At 36.8% G+C, this 22,210-nt stretch overlaps 1 protein-coding gene and 1 pseudogene across 7 annotated transcripts in view; both read right to left on the reverse strand.

Annotated features, from left to right (window-relative positions):
- Positions 1 to 22,210, reverse strand: part of MRPL39 (mitochondrial ribosomal protein L39) — a 235,389-nt gene that overhangs the window by 33,060 nt on the left and 180,119 nt on the right. For 5 of the 7 annotated variants that reach the window (XR_010138877.1, XR_010138875.1, XR_010138874.1 and 2 more), the window contains 2 exons: positions 12,558 to 12,653; positions 8,721 to 8,813 (listed from right to left, as the gene is read on the reverse strand). The gene's annotated coding sequence lies outside the window, so the exon portion shown is untranslated. Of the gene's footprint in view, positions 1 to 8,720; positions 8,814 to 9,023; positions 9,728 to 12,557; positions 12,654 to 22,210 lie in introns of all 7 variants that reach the window. The other 2 variants (XR_010138872.1, XR_010138873.1) reach the window with 2 other exon arrangements.
- LOC129052435 (putative uncharacterized protein encoded by LINC00158) lies at positions 18,290 to 20,313 on the reverse strand (annotated as a pseudogene).

The raw sequence follows: 22,210 nt of genomic DNA on the forward strand, positions 1-22,210 counted from the left end.
AGTGATAAAGCCCCACATTCCATATCAAGGCAAATAGGGTCACAGATAAGTCCCAGGATAAATCCTTTGCCAGAGAATAGCATGGAAGAAATGGAATGATGCCCCAGTTTTCAAGCCTAGCATGAAAGTCCCAGAGTGATCCATTAGACCTGAAGTCCAAGGTAGACAAGAATGAGAATTGTCTCGACAGTTTACTGCATGGATTGGTGAGCAAGGACCAAGTGGCACCATGGATTGGTCAGCAGATATCTGTGTGAACAGATGGCACAAGGACAAGATGAGTCATGCAATACCTCGCACTTACATAAGTCTCCCTTGAACTTAAACACAGCCCAGGGAAAAGAGAAAGAGTTTTAGTGTCTGATATCCTAGGGAAATGGAGGATTCAAAGAAAAATTCCATTGATATATAGAAAAATAATGTTTCTTACACACCTGGTTTAGTTTGGACTGAGATTTGTACCTGTTATGATAGAAAATATAATTACCATTTATATCGTGAATTACAGGGTATGAGTTAGCTTCCACATATCTGATTCCCAGATTTTCCTAATATAAACACAGTTAAACTTTCCTACATGACATGTGGACCCAACATATCTTCCCTCACATATGTTCTGTAGCTTCATATATTTTGTTCACAGTGTGCATTTCACTTCTCTTTTATTCCTGATTCTCAGAACAACTGTTCTGTGCAAAGCATGACAGCGTAAAACCTCTCTATCCTTCAAGGCCTGTGTTCTATTAAGTCTTTTATATGAACTATCATTTATTGTACATCAACCATACCAGGAACTTTACAAGGACTACCTCTTCTTCACAAACATAAAAACATTCAAATTCAGCATCATAATCCCTTTTTTACAGACAGAAAGCATGGGCTTGGAAAGACTAAGTAACTCCCTTACTTTGGTAAGGCAGGCAAGCTTCAAAATCTTTTCTATTTCTAAACCTCCAGCCCAAGTTGATTTTTAGATGGTAACCTTTTGAATGTATTGACCGTTCTACCCAAGTGTCTCCATAATACATACTACTTAATTTTCTTTTTTTACTTTTTTTAAATCATACAACTAGGCTCTTGCCTTAGTCATTACTTGTATATTAAGTTTGCCTTTTAAGCCAAATTGGAAATCATCAAAGTTCACAGATGAGGTATCATTTAGGAAAAACTCTTTTTCTCTATATTTAACTTTTTGCAAAATAGTATTGCTCTTCCAGAAATATTTAAGCTTACCATGGTCTCAAGTGGGAGTTGAAAAATGAAAACACATGGACACAGGGAGGGGAACATCACACACGGGGGCCTGTCAGGGGGTGGGGGGCTGGGGGAGAGATAGCATTAGAAGAAATACCTAATGTAGGTGACGGGTTGATGGGTGCCGCAAACCATGTTGGCACGTATATACCTATGTGACAAAACTGCACGTTCCGCACATGTACCCCAGAACTTTAAGTATAATAATAAAAAAGACTTTTTTTCTCTTTTCTTCTAGATGCTTACACTATCTCTCTTGTTGCCCCAACAACTAAGATTCTTAAGAGTGGCTGCATTCCCTGTAGTCTCTAGCTCGCCTCCTATTCACTCCCCATCCCGCTGCAATCTGGTTTTCTCTCACTAAGCCACTAAGGGCTCTTTGTGATGTTACCAGTGAGCTTCTTGCTGCTAAACCCAATGGACACTGATTGGTCTTTATCTAATTGATTATTGTGACACAAAAATAAAACTAAGGAGGAAGAAGAGAGATTATCTGCCTTTAGCACTTTTTCCATAAGTGAAACATTTAAAGCTTTATTATTGAAGTAATATGTTCACATAACCAAGATAGTTGTCAACACCATGGTGCAAGGAAATAAAAGGAAACAGTGTAAAATCTAAATAGCAAAACCCAGAAAGAAGAGAGTGGAGGTATTACTCCTTTTTGAACAGCGAGTTCCCCATTACCTAATAATGGCCACGCAGGACCTGCTGCATTGATAGAGGAACTTGGAATCCTCTTCTTAAACACTGTCTCCCTTGGCTCTCAGACACCTCTCAGCCCCACATCTTCCCCATGTACCACTTCCATTGCCTAGACCTCTGTTATCCCAAAAAATTTCTATTAGAAATCCCTCTAATTTCTACTCATGTTTCAAGTCTTCACTTCATATCTCCTCATCATAGAGGGCTTCCATGATTCTCCAGGATTAAATTCCCCTTGCTTCAGACAACTTTACAACCTCTTTTGCAATGCTCATCACAGTTGTTACCACTATTGAATTATTCTTCAATATTATTGAATATCTGTCTTGGCTGACTGTGCTCTTCAGGAAGACAAATGGAGATCATCTTTCATGTTCACTGATATACCCCTAGGGCCTAATAGAGTGCCTGGCAAATTATAAATGCTTGATAATTGTTCCCTGCATTGTTGAATTGAATTGTACTGAATTGAAATTTTCTTAAACCAATATTTCCATCACAGTTTAGAAGGTGCACTTGTAACATAGGGAGTGTCTTGGTCAGTTTGGGCTACTGTAACAAAATACCATAGACTAGTACTTAAACAACAAACATTCTTGAGGCTGGAAGTCTGAGATCAGGGTCCAATCACTGTGGGGTTCTAACAAAGATCCCCTTCTGGGTTGCAGACTTCCAACTCCTCGTTATATCCTCACATGGTGAAAAAGAGCAAGAGCTCTCTGTCCTCTTCTTACAAGGGCACTAATCCCATTCATGAGGGCTCCATCCTCATGACCTAATTACCTCCCAAAGACTCCACCTTCAAATACCACCTGTGTTAGGCCATTCTTGCTTTGCTATAAAGAAATGTCTGAGACTGGATACTTTATAAGGAACAGAGGATTAATTGGCTTGGAGTTCTACACGCTGTACAGGAAGCATGGCCCTGGCATCTGCTGGGCTTCTGGGGAAGCCTCAGGGAGCTTTTACTCATGGCAGGAGGCAAAGCAGGAGCAGGCCTCTCACATGGCCAGAACGGGAACAAGAGTAACAGTGGGGAGTGGGGGAAGGTGCTGCACGCTTGTAAACCACCAGATCTCATGTGAACTCAGTGCGAGGGCTCACTTATCATGAAGGGGATGGCCCAAGACATTCCTGAGGGATCCACCTCAATAATCCAAACACCTCCACCACGCCCCACCTGGCCCCATGTAATTGAGAATTATATTTCAGTATAAGATTTGGGTGGGGACAAATATTCAAACTATATCACCATCACATTGTGGGTTAGATTTTGAAATACAAATGTTAGACACAAACATTCTATCCATAACAGGGAACATTGAAGGAAGGAGATTATTATGATGGTAAATGTCTACAAGTGCTGTCAATAATGAATAGTCTACTGAAGAAATCTTACAGAAGAAAAAAACATTTAAAGTCTATCACATGTGTTTATTAAAGGGCAAAAAATTTCTGTTAGATGTGAGGAATAAGCTTTAGTAATCTATGGTGATTATAAAAAACAATGAAAGAGTAGATTTTAAATGTTCTCACCACAAAAAAATAATGAGTATGTGAGGGGATGAATTTGTTAATTAGTTTGATTTAATCATTCCATAATGTAAACAAATATCAAAACATCACATCAAGACCCCATAAATATATGATATATACCAATTATTTATATTATTTGTTAATTAAAAATAAAATTAAAAAACATTTTAAAGACTGCATAGAGACAATTGAAGAACTTTTTTTAAAGCCCATATATTAGATAATGGCATTATATCAATTTTAAATGTCTTGAGTGTGATCATTGCATTGTGGGTATGAGGAGAATCTTCTTGTTCTTCTGAGATACTCATTTAAGTATGTAGGAGTGAAGTGTCATGAAGTACGCAAAGCTAAAGCAACTAATTCTCAAATAATTGAATTTAAAACATGCGAATGTATAAAATAATAAATAAAGCCGATCGTACACAAGAGATATTGGAAGAGATTTGCTGCATAAGACAAAACTAGAACACAGAGGAAAAGTTCAGCTCAATATAAGGAATGATTTTAACAATCAGAAGCTAACAAAAAAGTAGCATCCATTTAAATAAATGAGAGCAGTTCCCACCCCCCGCCCCACTCTGCTCTAGTGGAGACAAGCATGATCTTGAGAAGGTATTTTCTCACTGAACAGGCAGTTGTAGAGTATGAACCCTATAGTCTTTCCACAAGGTTAGATTTCCTTCATAAGTGAAGGAATAGTAGAAACTCATATTCACCCTTCTTTCCCTTAAGCTATCCCAAGCATAAAAAGTTGCATAGAGAAAAGTTGAACATGAACTCCTTAGAAAAGAACTGTGTTTAACACACACTGTTGTCATGTTTTTTTGTTCTAATAGAGAATAAACTTGTCTTATGTTCATTGTGTTTTCAGTTAAGGTTTGTTTGGTTGATTGACTGGTTTATTTGTTTTTTATTATCTATAGATGTATAATCCATGCAAACAACTTAGCATACTTTGCTCTTTCTTCTGAATTCTCTAACCCAAATTTGTACTTCAACTGGGAACAATTGATCAACAAACATGAACATGTGTTTGCTTATTGTTTGGTGGATAACCTTATTATTCAAAACTTCAGTAAACATTTCTATGGATGTCCAAAGTTTCCAGTCAGTTCATATCTGCTGAGACATGGCTGGTAGCAAAAATTAGCTTGTCAAACACTTTAGAAAGGGAAAATTAATTTTTAAATGAAATCATGAAGCCATAATATTAGTTTAACTGATATTAGGATTCTGGGGTTAAACACACTTTCTGCATTAGTAATCATTCTATTTCACTTTCTTTCTGTCTGGCCTTTCTTAATTCTCATTACCAGGGGAAAAAACAGTAATTATTGTAAATACTGCAGCATTTGGAATTAAAAATAATTACACAAACAGTTTTCTAACAGCACAGAGACACTATTTGAACTGAGATCTTTTTTCTGCATGTATTACTTCCAACATTACTTTGTCTTTCTCTACTATTCAGCAATATAACACACACACACTTGTTTTTATGAAGAGAATCAAAACATTTTCTTTTAAGAAAAGTTATTTTTCTGTTTTTAGAAAAGTTTAAAAAGCCCACTTAAAGGGGGAAATTACTAAATGATAAACTTAAATTTGCTATGAACAAACATGCCAAATAATAGCATAATTATAATTATTTTCTCCCTTTTGGTACTCATTCTTTAGACTACAGAGTATTTTTATTCAATTTTTCAACGTAGTACAGAGATAGACCAGACATTGGGAAATACATAGAGAAAGTAAGTGAAAAGACACATATCTAACAATAAAGGGTAGAGAGATGGGAGTATGGGTTGGGATTCGGTAGAAATCAGGGCAAGAGAAGGCACCACCCCTTCTACAGCCAGACACTTTGTGGTTCAGGGGTAGCCTAGATCAAGTAACCAGACAGTGAGAGTCTGGTCAGAGCCCAGTGAGCCTCTACAGCTCTGAAGATTGGTTAGATGAGTGGCACACTTCAAAGGCTCTAATCCCACTCTATCTTAGAGTTCTCTATCTTAAATACATCAGACGTTCTCACTGCTGGAAAAATGAAGTAGACATATTTTTCCCTATTCCTCCTGCTCTTCTCCCAGCTACGAGTTAAAGAAAAAAAAAGACACTAGGACATTATATAAAAAACAGGCATAAGAAGACTTCGAAATGTGGAAAGAAGAATGCAGGCTGCCTAGGGACCTCGGGACCCAAGGAAAGACATAGTAGTGAGTTTTCTGGGCTTCTGTTTCTTTGGGTTTTCTATGCCTTATCTATCCCAAGTCAACAATCCATAAACACCAATAGGTATAGGCAAAAAAAAAAAAAAAAAAAAAAAGCCCAAGGAAATATTGCTCTTATTATCCAAAAAGGAGCATCCCGGAAAGATAGAAAATTTTTAGAAAATAAGCATTCTACTCTAGCCAGGCACTATAGAAAATAACTGTATGCTCCCAAACAAAGGCCAAGTTGGGCACCTTTGCTAACTCTAATGAGGCACCCCAAGCCTCCCACCAGAGTGATATCAAAGAAAGCCCAGATGGAAGCAGAGATTTTTATGATGCCAGGCAATGAGAAGACCTCACCTTCATCCCTGAGGTGTTGGCAGGGAGGCTGGACTTCCAGCCTCACTCCTCGAGTCCCCACTAGCTTATCAACAGAGGAGGTCCAGAGGAGACTTAGAACAAGCTCAGTGGTAAAAAGGACATCCTTGTCTCATAGTGACAGTGGAGCCACTCCTGCCTCTCCATGCCAGGGTGATGTCACAGAGAGCCAGGGTGATGTCACAGAGAGCCAGGGTGATGTCACAGAGAGCCAGGGAAAAGCCTGAAGTCTCCTGCCCATTCAGCAGTAATAAGAATTGCCTATCTTCAGGAGTCAACAGAGGCTGACTTGGGAACCGGGACTTCAATACTTGTAGCCCCACCTGGAAATAAGGAGACAGTGCCCCTTTCACCCACCAAAGCATTACCAGAAGAAGACTGTTATACCAGACAAATAAGATCCAGAGTGTGATAATACCCTAAATGTCCAGGTTTCTATCAAAAATCGCTTATCATACTAGGAACTGGGAAAATCTCAACATAAATGAGAAAAGATAATCAGCAAACACCAACACCAAAATGACACAAAGGCCAGAAATATCTAACAATAATTTTAAAACAGCAATTATAAAAAAGCTTCAATAAACACTTATGAATGTGTTTGAGACAAACAAAAAACAGAAAGTCTCAGTGAAGAGATAGAAGATATAAAGAAGACCCAAATGGAAATTTTAGAATTGAAAAATACTATACCTTAAAAAAAATTAATGGATAGTCTCAACAGCAGAATGGAGAGGAAAAAAGGATTAGTGCAGTGGTAGAATAGAACTTTTCCAATTTGAACAACAAAGAGCAAATCGACTGGGAAAAAACTGAACAGAGCCTCAGGGACCTATGGGACAATCACAAAATATCTAATATCTGTGTCACTGATTAGTCCCAGAAAGGAGGGAAAAAGAGATTGAGTCTAGGAAAAGTATTCAGAGAAAGAATCTGAAGATCTCAGCAATACTAGCTCCCTGCATTTTCCACCCCACACATCCTCATAAGCTAGAGCCTGGCTTGCTGAATTTTAGAAAACCTCTATTAGCCTCGTGATGCAGCAGTCCAACAGCAGTCAGTGCCACACCTTAAGCCCAACTCAAGAAAACAGATTTTGGCCAGGCACGATGGCTCATGCCTGTAATCCCAGCACTTTGGAAGGCTGAGGCAGGTGGATCACTTGAGGTCAGGAGTTCGAGATCAGCCTGGCCAACATGGTGAAACCCCATCTCTACTCAAAATACAAAAATTAGCCAGGTGTGGTGGCACATGCCTGTAGTTCCAGCTACTCAGGAGGCTGAGGCAGGAGAATCACTTGAACCCAGGAGGCAGAGGTTGCAGTGAGCCAAGATCGTGCCACTGCACTCCCGCCTGGGCGACAGGGTGCAGTCTCTCTCAAAAAAAAAAAAAGATTTTGATAAAGTGTGTATGAGTTTAAAACTACTTTTCTGACACTAAAAATTTCCCAGTTCACTTTCTTTTATCCTGGTCCCTGACCATGAAGCAAACCTGAGAAATCGACCAGAGACATAAAGTGGAGCTGTCAGTAGGACTGCACCCCAAATCAGACAGTCTAGGCTGTGTTTGACTGTGGAAGAGAGGGAGGCAGGTGGGGCCACTCTGACCCGCAGATTTTATCTCCCGAGAAGGGGTAAAGAACTCTGCCACCATCCTGCTTCCTCTAACAAAACCCCTGACAGAGCAGTCATGAGTAATGCTTCGACCTCGAGACCACCTAAGAATTTTATCTTTAAACAGTTAAAGAAGAGCTGTGATTTTCAAAGTTTCTGCCAATTCTTGGATTGTTAAGTGTGCATTGCCAACTGGCAGTTTGTTGGAGAGAACATTTTATTGGGACTTTTTGTTACAAGAGGCAATGTCTAGGGCAGAGTCTGGAATGAGAAGGTTGACACAAAGGAAGCTAAATAGCTAAATTGTTCCATTTAACAAATGATCAGTAAGTTCCACATGCAGTAATAATGTGTGTTGTAAAAAGGTTTTGTCTGAAAAGGGTGGGAGGTGAATTTAAGGACTTGAAGAAAAAGGAAAAAAGACTGTGGCATGAGAGAGCAGACCCACAAAAATAGTAGCAGTCCAGGAGCCAAAAAAAAAAAAAAAGCCCAAAAAATATGAGTCCCCTAGAGCAGAAAGGGCTGATGAACTTAGGAAAGGTGATTCACTTATTCTATTTGAGGTCGTTTCCTTATTTGTGCTATATGACCAAGCCTTCAGGTAAAGTAAATTCTCTGTTAACAGCCCTGAGTTGATGATACAGAAGGTTTTGAAGGAAAGGTAGTCCTTTCTGGCTTGGAATGAATTGGTATAGGCAGGAGACAGGTACCAGGAGGATAACAGCTCCAGAGCTAAAGGAAGTGATACAGGAAATGGATACTAGGAAGTTTGTCAAATGGGAGAATATATAAGCCAAGAGCATCTTGTACCCACTTCTTTTCACTCATTGACTCAGGGAAATACAAGAAAGGGTATTAGCCAACTGTATCACTTATTGAATTTGTGGAGGAAGGGCTCATTTATTGAATTTGTATTTGAAAAGACGGCGCAACCTCAGAAGGCTGAATGACTTGGAGCTAGTTGGCTCACAAATTTCTTCTTCCTGAATATTTTTGAAATCTTGCAACTTACAGTACTTACCATTGAGCATCCCGAAGATTTCCAAGTAGATGTGGGGAACCTTGTCCCTTAGGGTATGGCATGAGTTTGTGCATGTGTTCTGCTCAGGGTTCCCTGTCAACAAATGAGACAAATACAAAAATTACATAAATCTTGCCTAGTAAATACAGGGAAGATATTCTAAGACAATGACAATTAAAAAAAAAAAGTCATCAAGTTGTCCTTGGCTGGACATAACCATCAATGAGAAAATGCATGCACAGGCTGGGAGGAAAATCATATTGCGTGTTATGTGGAAACAAAACAGAAAAGTACTGGCCTTACTAGGTTACCACTTAAGAACCCTGCCGCTTAGGCTGGTGTCTTGGTTTGAGTCTTCCCGATAGCAGAGCCTAAGACAAGGACTTAGACTTGGGGGCAGGTGGTTTATTTGGAAGGAGATATCAGGAAGCTGAAATAAATGAGCAGAAGAGTGAGAAGAAAGAAAGGAAACATAAGGCTGTGTTATAAATGTGGGTTTGTTTCTGCCAGGCCCTCTGAAAAGCAAACCAAACGCCCTGCAGTCATCCCCTTCCACCTCTCCCACTTCTGGCCAAAGACAAGAGGCTGAAAAATTTCTCCAACAGCTTCCCATTGTCCTTGGTTAATGATTGCCCCAGGACAAAAATCCCTGCCTCTTCCAGTGTCTTCTTTCCTGAGCCAAATCCCAGGAAAATAGGAGATAGCTGCCAGCAAGAGATGAGTCTCTGAACTCTGAGGGATTGTCCACTGACACAGTGGCTGAAATCAGAGAGGAAGAGATGCAAAGTACCAAAAGCATCTGCCACGGCTCAGCATTGAAAGTCGCCACACAAGTTCACATGGTGTCCTTGTTTTCAGTTCCTATGAACTTGTAAGTGGCAGCCACAGAGTAGAATTCAGACTTCCTGTCTCCAGAGAAGTGAAGCTTTTCTTCTTCATCACACCTCCTGCCAAGAATTCAACCTTCAGCAAATCAACTCATCCACTTTTCAATTGCATCACGATGACTAGGGTTGAAAGATAATATCTGTCACCACCCTCAAGAAGTGTGTAATTCACTGATAGAAACAGACATATAAAGAGATCTATTTTAATAGCATAGTGAGGACAATGAGAGAGGTACACACACAGGCACAAGGCACTAGAAAAAAGGCAGAGATGGCTCCCTGAGCCCAGCCTAGAAAGTGGAACACGAATGCCTGAAGGGGGCGTTACAGGTGCATAGAAGAACATGAAAAAGACCATAGTAAAAATCCACCATGCTGTGTGCTTCTGTTTTTCTCGTTTGTTTCTTCCAACTGTTTTTGAATTGACAAATACAAATTTTATATATTTATGGTGTACAACATGGTTTAATTTTATGTGTACATTGTGGAATGGCTAAATCAAACAAATTAACATATGCATTACCTCATACTCAGTAATTTTCAAGTTTACAGTATATTGTTATTAATTATAGTCATCATGATATACAATAGATCTCTTGAACTTATTCTTCCTGTCTAACTGAAATGTTCCTCCAACTTTTGGAAATGATGATAGCTTTTTCTTCATAGTTTTTAGGTGTAATAACTTTCACGTTTCATCTCATGAAGACAGGCTATTTCTGTCTTTCTTATTTCTCTACTCTCACTACAAACTTAAGAGACTCTCCATATTTGGTAAATGATTTAAAGAATGAAGGAAGGAGTGATTTTTATAATCTTTTCAAATTCTATAACCTACAAGAATATTAGGAGCATTTCTTATTAGAAAAGACAGATTCATCAATTGGTGGCAAACATGAAACCCACGAGGTTTCACACTGTATCTCTAAGACACTTAATATTTATCTTCCCTGAAACCATAGGGAATTGATGTTCCAGAAAAAAAATCATTTTACACGTGTTTTTGTCATCTAAAAAGTATGTTTTGAGTAGTTTATTAGAATTATTTGGATATTTATGAATATTAAGGCTTTATTCATCACAAACAATATGGAAATAAGGGGAAATATAAGAGTCCCTTTGCTTCTCTCTAAGTTATTAGCCTCTTCTTGAATATGTGCCCATGGTGCCTGGTGCCTGCAAGTGTTTTTTGTGAAGGTGGGTGGTTTTGATGCCCTGCTCATGGCATTGGCCGTTAATTGAACCTGACCTTGGCAAGTACTGTCAACAGCAACAGTAGCTTGCCTACATTCCCAATTCAACAACAGCCATGTGCTTTAAGGTTAGGTTTTTTATTTTTACTTTAAATTTTGTATACTTTGGTAGCATTCAATTTATATGTCTGAATTATTTTTTAATTTAAATATAAACTAGTATATCAGTTACTTATCCTAAGGAATAATTCTTGGTCTATTTTTAAAGCATTTTTGTTGAATTGGTGATAGATTGGTTCAGACACATCTATAGTTAAGAGGCCTTGGTTTAGTTCTGAATTACAGCAGGAAGTTGCAAAATACTATATAAGTTCAGGAAAGTAGTCTATTTTCATGGAGCAAATTTCAGCTAGCCGATTTTTCTAGAACAGTCAACTTGAAGATTTCATCCTTTCCACAAAAACTAATTGATTATCTACTATGGGTCAAACATTGTGCTACATGTTTATTCCAAATATCAATAGGTTCAAAATTAAATTTGCTATTTATATTACATTGGAAAACATTTTGAAGCTTCAAAACGTATGCTAGGTCTATAAATATACTAGAATGAAGGACAGCAATCAGTCAGCATGAAACCATTCGTTTATATTCTACAGCTAACTGAACAAGGAAGGAAGAAAAGTGATGTCTGAGTTTGCTAACATGTTACATATCTATGAGCATCACAAATGAGGTCTAATAGTTAACAATTTATAAATCAAAGAAAGATTTATCCTGGGAAATTGATTTCTATTTGAACACAAATGTATTAATAAAAATTCTGATATAAGTAGAATAGTTTCAAATTTACTAGTATCTTGACATGGATGGTCCCTTTAACCACTCTATTTTTGATTATTTAAATAAAAATGATAAAGAAAAAGGGAAAAGAGATAGAATACTGAGAAAAGTACCATTGGAATAAAGATGTTTGAGTAGATTTAATTTAAATGACTTTAAACCATTTTAGAGAATTATTCTGGTCTGATTCATTAATCTAATATTATTATAAATGATTACATTAATTTTACTAAATCCTTTTTATCAACAATGTGATCAACTTGGTAAATAGATGAAGAAAAACACAAAAATCAAATCTAACTAAGTTCAAAGTTGTGATCAGAACCTAGTCATGTCAGTTATTTATAATCATAGAGCTTTGAGCTTAGGAAATAAAAATATCGTTATGACCTTTAAAAATTGTTATGGAAAATATCCTATCTCACCAATTTCTCTTAGTATTCCCTTACAGCCATTTTTTTTCTACTTTGAATTATTTTAAGCTTTTATGTTTTAAGTATAGATGAGCCTTTTTTATTTACCAAAAACTCTCCTTTCTGCCTCAAACACCTTTTTCTCTGTGTCTCTTTCTCTCATTCACTTTTACGTACACACATACCACACATGCAGTCTTCTTATTTTCGGTCCTATAATCAATGAACCGTGAAACATTTGTTCTTTGTCACTTCCCTTTTTCACTTTTTAGAAAAGGAATATTATATCTGTTTCTACATAAGAAAGTCAGTGGAAATTTGAAGTAAACTTCTAGATGACTATCCACAGTATACATTTTTTTAATATCAAGAAAACCAAAGCACATGCCAATTTTACACCCTTAATTATTCAAATTTTGCCTTCACTATACTTATTCCAAATGATACTTGTGAAGAAAAAGCAGCATTTGTAGCCTTTCTTCTCAATGATATTGAACATACCTTTTATCGTGGAGCTGCTGGAGAAAAACAGTAGAATTCTCCTGTTGTTGAATCAAAATCAAATTCCATTTTCCAGAGATTGTTTCATATTTGTTCCTAAAATAATGACAGCTCTTCACATCCAAATAACATACAGAAAAAAATATACATGCAATTGCCAGGAAGAACTAAAAATTTTTTCAAAACCTTTCTGGGTTCTCTAATTTCTATTTAGAAAGTCACTGAAGTGACAAGACTTCAAATAAGGAAATTCCCCACTGATTGTAAGTTTTGTAACTTATACTGATCAGAGAAGCCTGAAGAAGCTGGGATCCCTGGGGACGCACCCTAGGAGGTTATCTCTTCTGCAGTGGTGACTTTCCTCTCTATATAGAGAATGTTCTGTAGGACTGACAAGCCCCTATGAAAATAACTTGGATTTTAGATATCATAAAAAAGTGCCATGCAAATCCTCTTCCCTTCTATTCTTTCTATTCCTAGCTTCATGGAATCAACCTATTTCCAATCATTTTTCTCTACAATCTTATAACTTTAACTATAAAAGGAGACACCATCCCATTGTTTATTTTGTGTTTATTTAGAAACGTCTATGATTTCTAATTATTTACAAGGAAAAGGAATCACTCTTTTAAAATATGCAGAGTGTAAACATAAAGGGCAATAAGAGAGAGAAAGGAGACAGAATATCAAGAAACGCACAGCTGGAATAAAAATATCTTGAAAAGAATGAACCTATCTATAATTATGCCCACCTCTTCTGTAGTTATTTAAAGATTACCCCATGAATTGAAAGAGGAAGCTTAGGTGATTCATTACAGTAAGAAAAAGAATAATAAAACAGAGTTATGCTAACTTTCTTTTGGGTCTCCCACCTTCTACATCTCAACTACTACCTAAATGTATATCACAGCGTCATTAGCCTAGTCTTGGAATTCACAGTGGCCATCTTCCCCCACTCCGGGAGGACTTGATCTATTTAAAATGGGCTTCAGCCTTTCCAAGTTCTACCTCTTTTTACTGAATTCCTTGGTGTTTCCAGCATAGAGACAACAGAGGAAATATGACGGGTTCAAAAGCCAGATACCTATTTTCCCAACTGTAACTTCCATGAATCCCACAATCCCCAAAGTATAAAACCCACATTCACATCTTGTGATTCTTGCAAGTGACTCCCATCTGGGAATAAGGTGTGGGTAAAGATGAATGAGAAGAACTTAGCAAGAGTCAGGGCTGTAACTTCACACGCTTTAGAGGCAACGCCAATCATTGGTATCTGGTCACATATTTGGTATTTAATACACTTATTTTTGTTTTTTGGTTTTGGGGTTTTTTATGATTAATTTATTTTATTTTATTTTTTTAATTCGTCAATTTTTTATTTAAATAGGTTTTTGGGGAACATGGGGTGTTTTGTTACGTGAATAAGTTCTTTAATGGTGATTTCCAAGATTTTGGTGCACCCATCACCCAAGCAGAGTACACTGTACCCAACATGTAGTCATTTATCCCTTGCCATCCCCTACCTTCTCCCCTAAGTCCCCAAAGTCCAATGTATCATTCTTATGCCTTTGCATCCTCATAGTTTAGCTCCCACATATGAGTGAAAACAACTATGTTTGGTTTTCCATTCCTGAGTTACTTTACTTAGAATAATAGTCTCCAGTTCCATCCAGGCTGCTTCAAATGCCATTATTTCATTTCTTTTCATTGCTGAGTAGTATTCCATGGTATATCATTCAGGCTGGTTCCAAATTTTTACAATTGCAAATTGTAATACACATATTTTTGATAGAATAAAGAAGTGAAGATAGAATAAAGAAGTGAAAGCACAGTAGCAACACATCAAATAAAACAGATACCTGGAGGCAGAAATATGGCATCTTGGAGACACATTTTTTTTGGATAGACTAGGATAAAACATTGATGCTGTTGACTTGTCTCAGCTGTAAGTCAGCCACATCTGGCCCTCATCTCTCTCTTGGCAAAATTTCTGCTAAACTTTATTAGTTTTCAACTTTTCTCTTGTTAATGACTTCAAATTTTTCTCATTATTAAATAATTTAGTATAGTGTCTGATCAAAGTCCTTCTTTGAATTGTGATAGAGAAATCAAAGCAAAAAAATAAAAGTCATTTGCAAAATCACTGTGGTGACTCAGCTGTCGAAAATAATTCAAACTGGACTTTCGATATACTAACATATAGCCCCAAATAGTATCAAAATTATTATTTGACCACCGGAAGAGGCCTACTAAGTATCCCTATCCATAATAGAATTTAAGTCATTTCTTAACCAGAAAATACACAAAACAAGTCTATGTACTGAGATTGAGCTGTATACTAAGTAGGAATAAGAGAAATGTAGTCCTTTTGTTCAAATCTATGAAAAATTGCTTCCTTTTTGTGTGGATCTGTTCCATAAAGTGTTTTGTTTGACTTTACCAAATCTACCATTTGTTTGAGATTTAGTCTGGATCTTTTCAAATGAAAAACATGAAAGTTTAAGAAAGCTTTGCTCATTACCACACAAAGCAAAATATTTCTTCAACACAGAATTTACTACTCAAGCATTTTTTTCTAGTTAACTGCACAAGTCAGATTTACTGGATTTTAATGAAAGTAATTATATTGAGAATTAACAACATTCTTCAAATTGTGACTCATAAAATGTCTACTAAATACCCCATTTAATACTTCCATTGAAAATTCCCTATTCATTTCTTAACCAGAGTTACGGAGAAACACATTAAATTATATTAAGTTCAAGTGCCAAGTAATTAACAAAAAAATAAATAAATAAACATTTGTTTAGTATGTCTGTTTTATATGACCCTCAATATTTAATCACTTAAATCTCACTTCTAATTATGTCTATTAATATTATTAAACAAACTTTAGCCTGACAATAAATACAAATTCCCAAGTAAGTATTAGACCACTCTAGGATATAATAGTATTTCTAATCTGATGTTTATCTGTGTTTTGTTTTTCATCTACAACACTGACTTTTTTTTAAGTGGACACAATAGTTAATTGTGAAGTATTTGAATTTCACACAAGAAATATAAATGTGGGTGCTGACCTCAAAGCACATAGAAGCTAGGGATGATAGGGTTTTCACATAGTTTAAGGCAGATTCTAATCTGAATGGTAGAGCCAAAAAATAATTTTTTTAAGGGTAAAAGTCTTTGTTGACTGAAAAATAGTTAAGCTCAAAAAAAAAGTGAAAGTCGAGCTTATCTACTGAAGACAGCGAAACAATGACAGGAATTCTAGGGTTCCCATATTTGCAGATATGGAGGTTGGGTACGAGTTAAAAGGTCACAACACAGATGTAGATGTGATGCTTTTCATCATCAAGAGCATGGTAAAAACTCTAAGTAGATAAAACTCTGTGAACGGATTGATGTAAAAAGGAGAGGAGAAAGCTAAGGACCAATCCTTGAGAAACTCCAATGACTGTGATGTGGGAGGGAAAAGCAGGACCCGTGAAGAAAAGATTGAGGATGTTGTGGTGACACGTAATAGAAGAGTAAGAAGTAAGAAGTTTTTCAAAGACGAGGTTCTCAAGAAAATCACGCGCAGCTGAATGACCCAAGAGGTGGAAGATTTTAAAAGGCCATTTATTTTCACTAGCAATATGTCACCAATGAGCCATTTCAGGAGTCTATGTTCCAGTAGGCTAAGATTCAATTTCAAAGTTTACAAATAAAACGAAATAAAAAAAAAATGAGAGTAAGCATTGACTACTCATTATAAGCGTTGATCATGAAAAGAAATAAATTTTAAATTTATTAAATAGGCATCAATATCCAAAGAAAAATGTTGATTTGTTTAAGGCAAGTGATCCCTGGGCATGACTGGTAACAAGAAAGAATTTAAAAAGGAAAGACTGAGGACCCTAAGAAGAGTGGAGTGTGGCAAGGTGTGGGAGCAATGTCTGAAAAGCCACAATCAAGGATGTGTCCCAAAGCAGAGAAGAAAGGTTGACTTTAAAAATTAGAATAAAAATAATACTGGTTAACATTTGTTGAGCAGTGATTATTTGCAAAGAACTAGTTAAATGTTGAATGTACATTATCTCCTTAAATACTTATGAAAACCTTACAAAGTAGATATCATCATTTCCACTTCCCCTACAAATAAATTGAAACTAAAATAAATTAATTCCCCATGATGTCCTAGAAAGTGTGAGGTGGTGTCCAAACACAGACCTATCTGACTCAAGCTCATGCACTGAAAATTTCTATTTCTGATTCATTGCTCAGTGTCACAAGGTGTAAGAACACAATTCTAACTTTGTTTGAGTGGTAGAAGTTATGTTCTTAAAGCTAATATACTAACATATAATTTGAACACTCACAGCTTGATACTGAAAATACACATTCTTCATCCAATGTTTGCTGTATAGTGTATGCTCAGAGGTGGCTCTGAAAGTGGAAAGGGATAAATTCTTACTCCTAGGGCAATTCCTTCTAATGAGGAGAAATCCCTTGATTTCCTTGGGTGGGATACACAAACAGAGAAAGACATTAAATAAGGTTTACTTTTATAATTTTATTTCAAGGAGAAAAAAAATCTCTTCTACTATGCCACCTCTTTTGTGAATATTGGAGTGGTGTATAAACCCTGAACTTACACCTCTCTCCTGAGCCAACTCTAACCACACTAAGCCCTATCACCATGAGGAGCTTGAGGAACAAAAGTTATTAAACTGAAGAGAAATGTTATCTCAATCATCATTCTGTTGCTAAATCCAAAAGATTCTTTTCAGACTTTTTCACTTCTCTGTAGAATATGAAGCTGCTCCTCATCCCTCCTAGTCGTTCTCACCTCCCTTTGTTTTATTGAATATAGTCATTTAATAAACCTACATGCTTTTCACATACTTTTCACAGGCTCCTCTTCCTCCACCCACCCTGTAAATGTTGGAGCTTCCTTGCTCATCTTCTCCTTTCTCTTTCTTCACACTCTCCCTAAAAGGTCTCTTCCTCTCTACTAACTTGAACGACCACCTCTATGCTGATGAGTTCCAGAAGCATATCTTTAGCTTGGACCTCTCTGCAGAGCTCCAGATACATATGTACAATCCTAAACCTCCCTCTCTGGCTGTCCTGTAGAGGTATCCCATCATTTTCTTTTTTTTTAATTATTATTATTATTATACTTTAAGTTTTAGGGTACATGTGCACAATGTGCAGGTTAGTTACATATGTATACATGTGCCATGCTGGTGCGCTGCACCCATTAACTCGTCGTTTAGCGTTAGGTATATCTCCTAATGCTATCCCTCCCCCCTCCCCCCACCCCACAACAGTCCCCAGAGTGTGATGTTCCCCTTCCTGTGTCCATGTGCTCTCATTGTTCAATTCCCACCTATGAGTGAGAACATGCGGTGTTTGGTTTCTTGTCCTTGCGATAGTTTACCGAGAATGATGATTTCCAATTTCATCCATGTCCCTAAAAAGGACATGAACTAATCATTTTTTATGGCTGCATAGTATTCCATGGTGTATATGTGCCACATTTTCTTAATCCAGTCTATCATTGTTGGACATTTGGGTTGGTTCCAAGTCTTTGCTATTGTGAATAGTGCCACAATAAACATACGTGTGCACATGTCTTTATAGCAGCATGATTTATAGTCCTTTGGGTATATACCCAGTAATGGGATGGCTGGGTCAAATGGTATTTCTAGTTCTAGATCCCTGAGGAATTGCCACACTGACTTCCACAAGGGTTGAACTAGTTTACAGTCCCACCAACAGTGTAAAAGTGTTCCTGTTTCTCCACATCCTCTCCAGCACCTGTTGTTTCCTGACTTTTTAATGATTGCCATTCTAACTGGTGTGAGATGGTATCTCACTGTGGTTTTGATTTGCATTTCTCTGATGGCCAGTGATGGTGAGCATTTTTTCATGTGTTTTTTGGCTGCATAAATGTCTAAACTGTTCCTCCTGTATAGCCATTCGTTTGATCAAACACTCAGTCAAGACAGAAAATTAGTTATCATCTTTGAGGGTATTTTCTTCTTTATTCATCTCCTCTTCACATTCAATTCAACCAGTAAATTCAGTAAATTCTGTTCTAAGTATTCCTCAAATCTTCTGTTCCTCTTCATCCTAATGACCACTGTCTTATTTCAGGAGTCATCTTTTCTTGCATGGACCAGTTTTTAACAGAAAACTCTGGTGTCCCTGCCTCCAGTCTTGGTCACTTCCAAATCTGATCTGTACATGGCCTCCAAAGTGATATTTCTAAAATTCAGATTTAATCATATTACTCTTATTCATAAAATCATCAACATCTTCCCATTGATTTATAGAAAAATCTAATCTGTTAAGGGTGCTATAAATGATGCCATACAAGGCTCCTACCCTTTACTCTCATCCTCAATCACTCCCGTATTTTCATTCTAGGTCCCAACTTTACAAAAATGATGTGTTGTTTCCAGAATGGGCACACTCCCTGCCCAATGCCTGAAATATGGCTGCCCTCCATCACTGTGGGTTGCCTGTTACTCCCCCACCACAATTACCTTCTCCAGAATGCCTTGTCTCATCCTGTCAACCCAGCTTAGGTGCCTTCTCTATAGCCTCTTAGAGTCTACACTTTCTTTCATTGTAACCTGCTCGGTTGATTACTAACAGGTTTACCAGTATCATTAGAATCTCAGTCACTTAAAGGTAAATAATGGTATCTGGAAGCAGTAGAGTATATTAACTAAGAGAAGCAGATTTGGAACAAAATAAACTTGGATTTGACTCCCATAACATCCACTTACTTAATAATTGTTTATGTGCAGAGGGGGCCAGGCAGGTTCATGTCTCTGAACTCTAGCCTCTGTATCTATAAAATATACCCGATCATACCTTCTTTTGAGTGTTTTTTTTTTTTTAGGATTAAAATGAAATAGTACATAGTAAGGCCTTGACATAGTACTTGAAGCATGTTAAAATGATATTGTCTTATCCCATTTTGCCCAACATGTAGCCACCTAGCTACTACATCATGGGTATTTAGAAAGTACATACATTTGTTACCAGTGCCGCTTGATAGCAGTGCCTGATGAAGTCATAATGCAATGGAGAGCAAATAGAACAAGTGGAGTCTTCTGAGTCCTAATGCACTTTACTGATTCTAGAAAGAATAAATGAGAGGCTATGCAAAATCTCAAGCTCAGCTAAGGAATATATTTTGTTGAAGGTTTGTGCTTCCATTTTTATGGTGATTGGAAAGGGACTGAGCTAGAAAGGAACTGAGCTAGAAAGGAGCTCAGTTCCTCTCCAATCATCATAAAAATTTACATTCCATAGTATGCAACATCTTGTCAGGAAAAAGAAACATAATCCTTCAAATGCAATCTTTGCTCACAATTATGAGATAGTGTCTTTTTGGGTCTAAATCAGAAATGCTGTCTTCTTACAGACTCTTGATGTGATGTGTGCTCATCCTTAATCCTTGGTAAACTCCAAAATGGCTCTGGAACCTACTGACATCTGTTACTAAGGATAATGCATGAAGGAGATGAAGATATCTGTTCCCAATAAACAGAGAAAACATTACTAAAGAAAATGTAGATCAATTCCAGATCTCCTTATCCATAGATAAGGAAATGCAAGATATTAGAGACCAATGAAAAACTGCTGTTCAAACATAAAGATGAATCTTTTTATTTCAGATCTTTACCACTTAAGTTTAGCCTAGTATTTTTTAAGGCCAATGAAATGGTGAAAAAGAATAAATGCATTTGTGATCTCCAGTGTGTTCTCTCTGTTCTAGCAAAAAAAAAAAAAAAAAATCCAAAAACACTTGTTCATACAGCTACAAGTCTGAGGCTTTTCATAGGAAATAAGATTTGAGGTCTAGACTAATTGATTTTATATCTTCACAACTGAATTTTGTAATGTAGCCACAGGTCCATACACAGCAGAAGCTTAGATTAAACCTTTCCAAAAATAAATGGAAAAAATCCATGTGAATCACTTCTAAATGCCTCTGTATTGCAAATGAATGATGTTTGGGTGTGCATTTATACTACTTGTCTAAGATAAGACCTATTTAACAAGATATAGTTTATACCTCATTAAAGCAACATCTACTTCTCTTGCTTGGTTACTGGTCTTTCACAGCCAGTCCAACTGGCCAATATAAAATACATTTCCATTCTAAAACCTAAGTTCCACAAGAGAAAGAACATTTTTCTTTTTACGTAGATGTATTTCATTATCTTTAGAGTTTATATTATATACATGACATTACCCCCATTTAATTTTTGTGCTGGTCAGGGATTATTCAGTGACGAAAAAAGTTTTCCCAAATGAGGGCAAATAAAAACATTTTTGCTGGAAGACTATAAAGGACAACTTCATAGACATTCACAAGTGAAAAATAAAATACACCCAGACCTCTTATAAATATATTGGGAACTGGAAAATCAGAAACTGAGATCATCTCTCTTAATTTGCGTGATTTCTCATCTCCTTCTCACTAGTACACTTTACCTCCTGATTTCTGGTCCAATCCATTGAACCCATTGTTTTCACTCAGTGTGAGTAAATGTCATATAAAAGTTTGCAGGAAGATGCTGCTTCAGGCCATTTTCTCTAAAAGAGAGTTGTAAGTACAGAGGTCATTGAAGTTTCATGAACTTCTTTATCCTTTTTGATCAAGTAGCAGATTACCTCTAACTAGTCCACAGCTTCCACATGGAAGATGGACAAACATATAGAAATGGGGAAGAAAGAAGAACCAACACACTTGTCAGCAAATTCAACCAAAGTCAACCTCTTTTCAACGGGCTCATGGGAACTGAAGCATTTCCTGGGACACAGAGGAGGGAGAGAAAAATCTCCCATTATTGGGGATTGAACCATAAGAAAATGTTTTTTCGTGGCCCCAAATGGCCAAATACCAACATATTATGTGATCCAACTAAATCACAATGGTATAATCAAACAAGTTATTCTGATTATTACCAATAGAGACACTAAAATTTTGGCTGTGTATTAAACCATCTTGCTTTTCACATCTTCTCAATGTATTTATTTTGTAGCACATCTGGAACAATGCTTTTATTTATTAATGAAGATTGCCTCAATTGCCAAAGTCTATATTTTTCTTCCACTTAATAAAAAATATCCAGAGTTCCTGGTTATGGGCCTATCAGAGATTATTTTCACTCAATCATATTTCATTTAAAAAAAAACTAGTCAGTTCATTTTTCTAAAAAAAAAGCATGTTCAGAAAAAAATACAATCACTGAAAGCCCAAATTTCCAGGACAATTTAATAACAAAAAAAGGAGGGAGTGGAGTAGGATAGTCACATGGTTCCTGTTATCCACCCCCAAGCTTAAGAAACAGGGAGGTCTAAAATGTAGTGTGGAAGAGTAAAAACAGCATAACCTGCTTTCAGTTCCAAGTTCTTCCTTCTACTGATTGTGCAGTCTTGGGCATGTTGATGAATCAAATCAACCTCTCTGGCTGCACATGGAAATTGAGGAATGAAAATACTTCTGAGATAGGGTTGATGTGAATATTGGTTGAGACAATGTCTTCATTTGTTGAGTTTCTGTTATGTGCCAGCACTTTACTACAACAGAGATGCAATAGTGAAGGAAAAGAGAAACACAAGCCCTTTAAGACTTCTTGGCA

This window comes from Pongo abelii, chromosome 22 (genome assembly GCF_028885655.2).
Source record: "Pongo abelii isolate AG06213 chromosome 22, NHGRI_mPonAbe1-v2.0_pri, whole genome shotgun sequence".
Classification (NCBI taxonomy): Eukaryota; Metazoa; Chordata; class Mammalia; order Primates; family Hominidae; genus Pongo; species Pongo abelii.